The 11,311-nt window shown below is 38.3% G+C and overlaps 1 long non-coding RNA gene across 1 annotated transcript; it reads left to right on the top strand.

Moving 5' to 3' along the window:
* The first annotated feature begins 619 nt into the window (after window positions 1–619).
* On the top strand, window positions 620–1,990 carry LOC117237925. Its single transcript, XR_004494081.1, has 3 exons — window positions 620–1,117; window positions 1,431–1,531; window positions 1,847–1,990. It is a non-coding gene; the product is annotated as an uncharacterized LOC117237925 (long non-coding RNA).
* The last annotated feature ends 9,321 nt before the right edge of the window (window positions 1,991–11,311 follow it).

The following is an 11,311-nucleotide window of genomic DNA, read 5'->3' as shown; positions in this document are numbered from 1 at the left end:
ATGCATTTTTGGCTTAAGGTTTCACAAATCTACAAAATGCATATAACATGTAAGAATATACAAAACATTCAAAGTAAAAAACTTGTTGTTGTGTCGTACCTACATGTTTATAAAGATATAAAATTGCATAAACATTCGCATAAATTGTTATCAATTTCTATTAACAAAATGCGATAAGTTATTACATTATAACTTACTTCCAAAACAAAATGGAATATAATAAATACGAAGAACCATCGTTATATTTTATTCTTTTTTTTCGGACGATACTTTCTCAATCAATCATTGACGACAAAGTATACGATATATGATATTTTCTTACAATTTTAGGCTCAAAACGGTACAGATTTGGCACTTTTTAACCATGTCCCTTCCCTACAAATCCATAAATATCCGCTATGTAAGGTACGTAAAGGTACTCGTTTACTCTAGAGTTAAACAATCGTGAGTTGCTCTCGAGGGTGTTTCTCGCAAGTGGATACCGCTTTGAGAGCGACTCTCATTCTCTATCCTATCTGATAGTGACTCGGATAGTCGTGTTTCTCAACGTAGTGTTCACTTACGAGAAATACTCTCGAGAGCACCTCGCGATAGTTTTACTCTTGAGTGGACGCGTACCTCGACGATTACCCTCTCGGTCCACCTTAGATAGGAGAGAGGCGGAAAGCAATGAGCGAGCGTGCGCTCGCGTGGCCGTGTGTGGGTCGAGAAACCGGAGTTATTTATGAAGTGTACCACGGGGAGAGGCACGACCGTGGGGCCGCCTATCTGATGCTCTTATTTCGTTGTTTGCTCCCAAGCGCGTAATACCGAGCTAGAAAAGCGCGACACGTGCGCTTGCTGCCCGTGCGTCGCGCGTCTTCCGCTCCGCCGTGTGCTCCGCCGATACGCCACGTGGGTGAGCGTGTAGAAACCCGATAGAGAGTTAGACTCTCCAGTTAGATATAGTCGTGTCGAGGGAATCGTCGCGAACAATGTGAGCCTGTTCCAGGTTCGGGTGTTCCTAAGCGACCCCGAGATTCCGACGTGACACTGACCAGCTTCGTGATGAATTTCAACGCTGCCTTCGCTTCGGACCCTGTTTCTCGTGCCATTAATGAGCCAGTCAATTCTTTGTGTGAGTGCGCTTCTAGTTCGCTTTGGGATTCAGAGGTAGAGAGGTTGATGGATTTAGTGGTTTCTAGTGGTAAATTTTAAAAACTATGGTAACTCGTTATAACCAGTAGATTACGGATTGTTATGCATATATGCAAAATTTAAAAATGCAGAAATGTATAGAATGTATATAATATGTAAAAATATATAAAGTATGCAAAGTATAAGAAGATATTTCCACTTAAGTTCCGTTTTTAATCGTGTTCATAAAAATTGTAAGTTTGTACAAAAATTGGCAGTCTAATATTAGTTCACTGATAAAATTTTAATTGCAGAGGTGTGGTTCTATCTGGGTTAGAGTTTGAGCACACATTTCTAGTAATTTGGCGGTGTTTGGAGTTGTGAGGAATTTTGCAAGCTCCGAAGAATTTTTCAGGTAATTTTGGTCATTGAATTTATAATTAATAATTTGAATCGTGAGTTAATTGGTATATAAGTGTGCGTGTGTTACTTGTTAGTCCATTTTTTTCGGTTTAAAATTTATATACAGTGTTTTGGATGGTTTTTTGGAATTAGAAATGAATTTCGGAAACTTTGAAAATTCTTTGAAGCAGCTTTCCAAAGTAATTTGTATATTTTTATTCTTTCGGTCATTTTCGATTTTGCAATTATATTATTCTAAGAGAATATCCTTAACCTAAACAAAATATAAAAAAAAGGTCGTATTGGTATGCATGATTTTTCATTTCAGCTTCATATTAAACATTTCCTCGAAACGTCATAAATTCTTTTTCTTTGTTAAAATGAGAACGAGATTGAAATACAAAGATTTGAGGATCGTAGCAGGGTTAAAATTCTTCTATCAAACAAGGAAAAAAATTCACGACTAACTCGTCATCGTGCCATCAAACGTTAATCCGTTCGCCATAATTACCATCTATCAGAACGTGACGTCTGCATTAAGCCGATGTCAATGGCAATTAAAAGTCTTTGGAAGCAAGGCTATCAACGAGACGATTATTCATCGGCCTTCGAAAGCGGTTACTTATCCGAAACAATTCGAGTATACTACACAGAAACAAGAAATTCGAGCTCTGTTCGATTCTGAAATCGCGTGTATCATGCCACTAGTAAGATACGCAGAGATGAACACACGAAGCGAAACGTGGCGAATACGAGAGCCAAATAAGCCGAAAGCACGCCATTAGCGCATGTAAATATCTCGTTCGGACAGGAATCAATTACCTTGGTCGTCCTCCTGCGATCCTTGCGCCGTTCCATGCATAGCAATGAAGTCAGAAGATGAGGAACCAACGGAAAGCACCGGTCAAACGATGGACAGGAAAACCACTTAAAGCGTAATTGCGCGTAAAACGTTCGATAATTCCGCGAACTATAGCGGAGGTGTGAACGCGAGGATTTTAATTTACCAGCCTTTAAATTTCACGTAATCGTTGTTGACAGTTAATTCGATGGAAGTATTGTGCCGAATGCATTTTGGTACAGACAACGAATGATGAGTAGGCTGTGAATGATTCTGGATTTACATAGGTTAGATACTGTGACAAGTGTAGATAAATACGTGAGCATGCGTTATCCCAGGCCATAAATCTTAGGACATGTACAAATAATTGGATATTCAAATTAAACGTCCTCCATTGTTTTTATTTTCTAGTCATTTTATCGTAAATGTGTAATTTCATTCGCATCGCGTGTGCCTTATAACGCAGAGTATTAAATAATACAACATTTGTTAATGTTTTTCATTGAACGTAAAGAGTATATCCGAATCCTCAACTTCATAAAACAACCCCTCCTTACAAACTTAAACGAAAATAAAACGTTCACCGAAGCTGGTCATTATCCAATTTTACTATCTCAATCGTAGAAACGAAACCTTCGGCATTAAACGAACGCAGTAGCCTTTATTTAATAAAATGTTGGAATTGTAAGCACCGCCGTTGGAAAGCGTGTGCAGGCAACAGTGGCGATAAACGAAATCGCTGCGTAAAAGTTATCGGCTTGGAGGGAGTCAGCGTTTCAAGGTGAGCCATTTACGACGTAGAAACGAAAGTTTTATCACTTTTCGTCAGAGTGCACCGTCGGAGATCTTGATTAACCGGCGGACAAGGGAGGATTTTACGAGGTTTAGCCGGACGATCGAAATTCAACTCGGTAGTCCGTGGATGATGCTTATTGGACCAGGTGCGAATTATGCTTGGAAATTGCCTTCAGAACCGCGCCGTCCTCTCCCCACGGCCGCGAAATTTGCGACGCTTTTACGATCCATTAAGCAGCTACCGAGTTATTTATTCTTTGCTACGAACGAGCACTTGCTAGCCACGAACGAGAGCTACGAAAATATTCTGCAAGCCGCGGGGAAAATTCAACAACCCTTCTTCCACTCGATCTTCCGAGAAAGTCTTTGAAATCGGTCTACACTTCTTTGTCTTTGAAATCGGTTTTACTTCTTCGCTGAGAGGAATGACGCTGAGGGTTGCAACGTTTCTGACTGCTTTAGTGGGAAAAGATTAGGCTTCTTGGTAGAAGATTATAATCTTTTATTTTAGTCTTCTTAGGTAAATTTATAGCTGTTCCTTTTAGTGAAAAATATTATTTGGATATTCGAGTAGAGTTTGTTATTTTTTATCTTTTGTTTTCTATTACACTGATGTGTCATAAATTGAACTGCATCCTTAGAGAGAATTTCTGAAATCTAACAATAATTACCTGGTTCTTTGCCGAGAGAAGCGGCGCAAAGGATTCCAATATTTTTGACAGTTTTAGAACGGAAATTGTTTAAATGTATTATCGTTATTGTATTCTTACAATGCAGTATATCTCGAAGAGTACAAATAATTTGAGATTTTTATAGCACCACCGCGTCACGTGTAATTTTTAGACGTCAGTTTAAAAATAATGAAACAGTCTTTCTATTCAGAACTAAAAACTATGTTTTGTCCGGGAAAATCATAGCTTTTCACTGAAACGCGAGACCTCATTCCGAAAAGTAATTTACATCTCGAATACAACGACCCTGACACGTTATTTTTCGAGCGAGGAAAAACGCGTTCTTGTGAGGTATTCTCGAGAACAGTTCCCTTTCTCTTAGCCTTTATTATTTTTTTCTTCCCTCCGTCGTGGACCGAAGGTTGTACAATGTACAGCGCTCCAGAAAATGCACTGGAACAGGAGCATAATAATTGTATTGATTACCCTTGCTCGCGAGAACGACTCGCGTTCCACTGGGTGTAACAATTTCGTTGCGTTCCATAATCATTCCTTTCGCGCAATAACTGCGTTGGTAGAAACCGATACCCATGATTAAATGTAAAATTAACATTCTTTAGAGTCGCGTTTCGAATACCGGTAGAATGTCTGCTCGCAAAACATTCTCGCTGGTGTCGAGACTTTATTCATTCTGTGTCACCGATGAAGTAAAATTCTGTCTCGAATATTTTTCGGTAGTGTGATACATTGGTATGGAAATATTCTTTGTGTATTTAATGAGAAATAATTTTCAGCTACAATTTTTATTAATATTTCACAGAGTCTTCATAGATCACTTATAACAGGAGTATGAGAAATAATTATAAAAGTGGCGTCTTAATTTTAGAAACATTAAGAAATGAAGCATCGAAGAAAATTCACTTGCCAAGAAAAATATGAATAATATTCTAGGTCGAATTAATTCTATTCTAATCCTTCATAAATTTATTTCAACCTATTCACATTGATTTCAAAATCATAAGACTAAACTTATTCAATACTCGATCACTACAGGAATACACGTTTTCACATTACAATATCCAAATACTAGAAGGAAACGAGTTTTTATAATATTGATACTCAGTTGCTAGAAAAATACACATGTTTCATATTATCAATACTCAGTTAACGAAAGACTGCATATTTTCGTATTACTAATTAGTATTAATAAACACACTAAAAGATTATATGTTATCTAGTCAAATTAGACTAACCAAAACCTTGTAGAAATCTGTACCTTCCAACTTCCTAAAAAAGACGAATCAAGCCTAATAGATAGAGCATCCTAAGAAATATCGAGCTCCTGGAAATTTCTACGAAATCGTAGAGCAAACTCGCGAGAGCCTAACCAACGCGTTCGAGTTGAAAGCAAAAGGCAATAAACGAAACGTTGGCGAAACGATAGATGTAGCGCGCGGGTTCTACATCCGATTCCGATCGTTGGACCTTCGATCTTTCTGCGTTAAAGGCTCCCGCCCGGTCCGCATGTCAATCTTTCGGTTCTCTCCCCTATCTGTGGATTGATCCACGTTCGTTCTCCTTCCCATTGCGAGAGCTTTCACGAACGCTAATCCACGACTCACGGTCCAGCAAGATCGATTCCAGCCAAGGAGGACGCAGCACGAAATACGATCGCAAAGATCGCGCTCTCGGGTACTACATACCTACTTTTGGAGAACAACAGGAACGAGCTCGTAACGGTGCAAGATAAACATCGGATCAGAGGATGTCACGATACAGAGAGGCAGTCCTCGTCTCTCGCTAACGTCCGTCAATCACGCGGCGGATTCGACGACAAACATGCAACGCAAGAAGCTGTCCTCTCCTTCCATTTCTCCTGGCCCCGTTCCACCACCCTTTGCCAACCCCAGACGATCCACGGACGTACCTACAAACAGACGATTACGAGGGAAACATTCGGAATACATTCCCGTGTAGCGGCGGTCCGCTTGTTCTTCGAATCCCCTCCAACGAGAGCAGCGCGTGGCCCGCTCTTCCGATGACTCAGCTTCGGATATTTTCACTCCGAACGCGGTGAGAATCCATTCCACAGAGCCATTTTGATCTTGTTCAGGTGGCTTTCAGAAATCTTTAAACTATTAACACGTTAATTGTCATGTGAATTTTATATACCTATATTTTGCCCTGGGACTCGCAATAGATTGAAATGTACCTACTGCATTGAAGCATTTAATTTTCGCAGAATATTTGTATCTGCACACCTTTTCTCTGGCAATGTTATCTATGATATTCACATTGTTGAACATTCAATTTATCTTGTTTTAATCATCCTAAAAAATTTAGTAACGTAGGTCCATCAATGGTCACTGGTGGCAGTCAACATGTTAAGGTTCAGTTAAGTTAATTAGGTGCAACATTTCATTTGTAACTTTCTAGTACTTAAATCAGTTTAGGATTATCAAATTCTGTCAAATTCACATTGTACTTTTAAAGATGAATTTCAAGAATCTGGTCAATATCTTTTTCGGTAATACTTCTTTCTCCATCTACATCCTAAAATTTTATGAAATTTGGAGATATCGTAGATTCTACATTCTGTAGGAACGGTTTTCGGTAACGTGTCTAACTCGATAAAACAATAGCTTATTTTATTTAGATAGGCTCGCGAAAGTATTTGAACACTTGTGACAAATTGTTCTGAATACATACCACATGTGTTACATAAACCATTTTTTATAATAGATACACGTGATATAATTATGATATATTATGATCACATCGGTAAAGTTTGAAACAAATTCGAGAATGTATATGCCAGTTAAAAGGCATGTATTGCAAACATACACTTCACAAAAATTACAAGATTCATATAATTTTTCATTAAATGCATATTTGCAATAAACACCTTATAATCTTATATGTATATACATTGGCAGATCATTTCAGTGCTAATAAAATTTCAAGAAATGTTGCATAACACGCATAATATATTCATAAAAATTTCCTATGGTAATTGTTCGAATACTTTCGTATGTTTTTCAATAGCGTTGCATTTACACGTAATGGGAAAAGGGGCCAATAGAAAGTAAAATGAAAATACCATTTCTGCTGTGAAACACACGAGTCTACCAGACAACGATAACATCAAAAGATGGCAGAGTGAATGTCGAATCACCATAATTTCGTTTTAACTTTTCGATATTCAAAAAATTCGTGGAATCGATCGGCCGCGCTTATACCCCTGAGGTCGCGAAACGTTTCACGTGCAGACCGTCGCGATAATTCATTTGTCGGCAAAAAGTCAATGAAAATGTGGCTCCGGCAACGGACATATTTGGCTCGTTCCCCGCTGGACCACGGCGTCCCACGGTTTGCCAGAAGATCAAAAAACCGAATCTAGATGCGATCCTGACCGTGCGCGGTCCTCTGTACCAGACGCACAGTGTGTTCCCCAAAGAAGGCTGGTTCCCTTTCCAGCCCTAAGAATCTCACCAGTTACCATTATTCTTTCCATCCAAAAAATCGAATCTTCGATTCTCGTCATAAATGATACACCATATATGCCATCTCTCGCGTACACGCGTTCGTTCCGTGGAATTTTGGCGGTTTTAAAAAGAAAACAAAAAGATAATTATCGTGAGTTGGAATCGAGAGGAGAAGGAACGATCGTTCCCAAGAACAGCTACCTCTGGCCGAGTAACATCTGTCAATCGTTCGTACGAGTTCAAGCGAACAGTGTCATCTTATTAATATCTGCCCCCTTTTTTCGTCGTTCCTTCGATCCACGATGGAATCGTGGTCGAAGCGCCAGCCGATTCGATATCCTCGTCTCGCGTCGATATCCCGAATTGGAGTTTCGACGTTTCTTCGATATACCAACCGCCGACAAAAACCGGCAAGAATGCGCCAACGCAGCCCGACTGGATGAAAGGGGTGGGACGTCACCCTTCCGAAACTGGTCACAGGACAACAGCGGGGCCACTGTATTAAATATTGACTCGATCGTGCAAGCAGCTGCCGCTTCTTCGCGATCGATCGGACGGACCGGCTACGATCGCGTTACATTTCTGTCGGCTCGTTTTTGGAATTGGTTACGGGATATCCTTCTCGGGAAAGCCACGTGGACACGTGTATCTTTCGAGAGTTCAGCAATTTCGGTTGTTAGCTTTTTGAGCGGAGACAGTGTCTGCTTGTTTCCATCGAAATGGGATTAACCTTTTCAGGTATAGAATCGGATGGTTTAAAGTTGTCCCTATTCAGCTCTATGTTTTATGAGTGTTGTGTCTTTCAATGTACATTTCATTTCAGATTGGCTTGATTAATTCGTTATTGTTATTATTATTCGTTATAATAGAATTCCATTTATCTGAAATTGTCGAGAGACGAACAGCTTACACAGTAATCGATAAAATTCATATTTCTATAAACACGAATTAAAAGACTGGGACCTAGTCCGTGATTTGTCCTACTTACACAATATTGCAATAAAATAATATACTTTTGTATATTATGTACATTCTAGAAATTTTGCACCTTTAAATTTTCCATAAATGTATCAAAATCCACATCATATCATATGATAGGAACTTAAGTACAAATAAGCGAGTTCAACGAGTAGTAGTTTATTAATCGAAAATGAACAAAAATTTCGAATGAATAAATGAAATTCTACTCAGTGTTGGTTTTCGTATTAATATTTATTTATTTTTCTCACATACATCGTAAATGAGACAATTGAAATTCAATAGAATATAACATCATGCTCTTTCCCAACTTAATTCAGACTTAGAAAGATTTAAAGACTTCTTAAATACGTTTATCTTCTTCTGCCTTTTTGTGCCTAGTTACCAGATAATATTTTAGAATCTCCATTTACTTTGCCAAATAATTCGAGTAGGTTGGGTAGAATTAAATAACAGTATAGATATCTTTCTTACAAATGCATGTACATACTCATATCATCTATAAGTTAAAGGAAGGAACGCGACGATGAAAATCTCAGCCACGTGTAAACGTGTTTACGATATGAGCAACAGAGGAGAAGATCTTTTATCTGCGTGATACTCGAAAGTGTGGTACTGTGGAGAGAACCTATGAAGGGACGAATCTAACACCCCAAGTGCCACACGCCATATGGCAGATGTACTAAAGGTACAAGGGTCGTCTTTGATGTTATTTTTATCAGGTACGATGAACTGTAGCGATTCGATTATATTTGTAACGTTTATCAGACCGTTTTCGAGTTTCTCCCAAAAATATACTGCATTATGTTTAAAAATTCTTCATTTATATAATCTTATATAATCTTCAATCAATTTACTATAGTTATTAAATTCTGCTCTTTAACATTCTAGTTATGAGAAGTGTAGCGGCATATGAGATACAGGACAATTCGAATCATGTTGTTGTTTTGTACATTACATAATGTAATAATAAATAAACTCCGAGCAAAACAATGTCGCCGCTACGTGCAACCGTCAAACAAACTCAAATTTAAATTTTGCCCCGACCAGTATAAATAAACGAATGGGATCGTAATGTGACGAGTTGTTCAGTCTCACACAGTCTTTAGCGAATCAGTTAATACCGACATTCTTAGCGAACATTCTCTGTATTTATTAATTATTTTTAAATATATTTGACAGTTTTAACATCGAGTTATCTCGTCATTTAAACCACACGATTAACTATCCTCTACAGAGGCAATTCTAAGGATTTTAATATTTCGTTCATCGCTATTTCTTCCATCTAGACTTTAAAATTGTATGACATTTAGAAAAATTGAAGTATTTAAAATATTGTGATAAACTATTTCCTGGTCCTTAATTGGCTAAAACAAAAATTATGGTAAGAAAGGTTGGATAATCTATAGGTGGATGATAATGTGAATAAAAGACCAGAATTTAGTTTATAGTTTATAGTTTAGTTTATAGCTTAACACATTGTAGCAAACAACGGTTATAGCCGTCACGAGAAATTTAGTAGCCCTTACAAAAAGCTGTACGGCAAAGGTTTAATGTGTGGAACAAATTTCTGCTTTGACTCCAATTTCCTAGTTGTTAAAAATATGAATTAACATATATATTGAAAAAATATCTCAGAATGTAATCCTGTAATGGAGTAAAAAGTCGGAGAAGCAATGAAAAAACTATTCGATAAATAGTCAAAGGTTACCCCCGTAGTTAATCAAACAGAAACCATATTCTAGTTGCGATCTTGAAAGATAAGTCGTTCGACCCGCGCCTAACAAGTCTCTTGTTCCCGCGACGATTAATATCCTGTAGCCCACGTGTCGGTTCACGCAGATCATCCACGGAACCATATTCTGCCGGCCTGGCAACGCATAAGGAACACGAGGAACGCGGTTTACGCCTAATTAGACGATCGTAGGCAGGTCATTCTTAGCGCCTACCCCTGTCCTTTCGATCATGCATCTCAGAGTATGCTCGACGCATTCGAGCCTTCTCAAGTGGGCCGACCTAGCCGCGTAGGCTTTAAGGAGACTCCCCGTCCTTTTTATTATCCCGCTCCTGTTAAATTGCGGCTTCCTTAACAAGAGACCAACGACGTGTGTGGGTGACACGGCGGTTCCGATCGCGACCTTTGCCGTCCTTTCACCAGCCATCGCGTTTGAACAGGTGTCAATAGGCGAACGATGAGTTACAACATCCTTAGCAACGTCCACGAGCTTTTCTACAGGCTCCTCGATATCCTCCCGAGACGATGTTTGCGCACGTTTCTACCGCGACCCGCGATCCACTGTTTGTAGAGCAAACGCTATCTGAAAATTTGTCACGGGTTTTTGTTCGAAGGTTTAACGAGCAAAGTGCATCACGAGAAATGGAATTTTACGGTAAGAACGGCGTAGAAGTCGATTTGATGGTTGATAAGGTTCAGACGATGTAAGGAAAATTGGAATGATTAGTTCATTAAAGGCATCTTACTTGGAAGTTGTTTTGTTTAGATAATTGAAACTTGTTGACTACTGCTTTTAATATCGTAGTTATTCAAGGATTCACTTAATATTTTTGCTGATACTATCTTTTCTTCCAATTAGCTTCTACTATTTTATGAAGTTTGCAGAAATTGTCGTATCCTCTGAAACGATAACAAACTATCTTTTTTAAGATTATAGAAATCTTTGTTTGTACCTCTGATTTATATAATAGGTTGCTGCAAAGTATATATTATTGTAATACATCTTTTGTACGTCGGCAAAAACAATACATAAGTTACTTTATCTTATCTTCGACAATATGTAAGATTCTTTGTGCCTTAGTAATATTTTACTATCCTATTGCTTGCTTCTGTTGCTCGATAGATCAATAAGAGTATTCAATACGTCAAATACAATATTTAATTTCAATTTCTTACGCTATTAACTCAGACATATAATCTTTCTAAATTAATTAACGAAGCTACATGTTCATTAACCTAACTTCAACTGTTTCTACATTCACGGGGATCCAACCAAAAGCAACACTAC

This window comes from Bombus vosnesenskii, unplaced genomic scaffold, assembly GCF_011952255.1.
Source record: "Bombus vosnesenskii isolate JDL3184/JDL3185 unplaced genomic scaffold, Bvos_JDL3184-5_v1.1 scf7180000013410, whole genome shotgun sequence".
Lineage (NCBI taxonomy): Eukaryota > Metazoa > Arthropoda > Insecta > Hymenoptera > Apidae > Bombus > Bombus vosnesenskii.
Note: the sequence above shows the minus strand (reverse complement) of the source record. Positions and strands in the feature narration are given on the sequence as shown.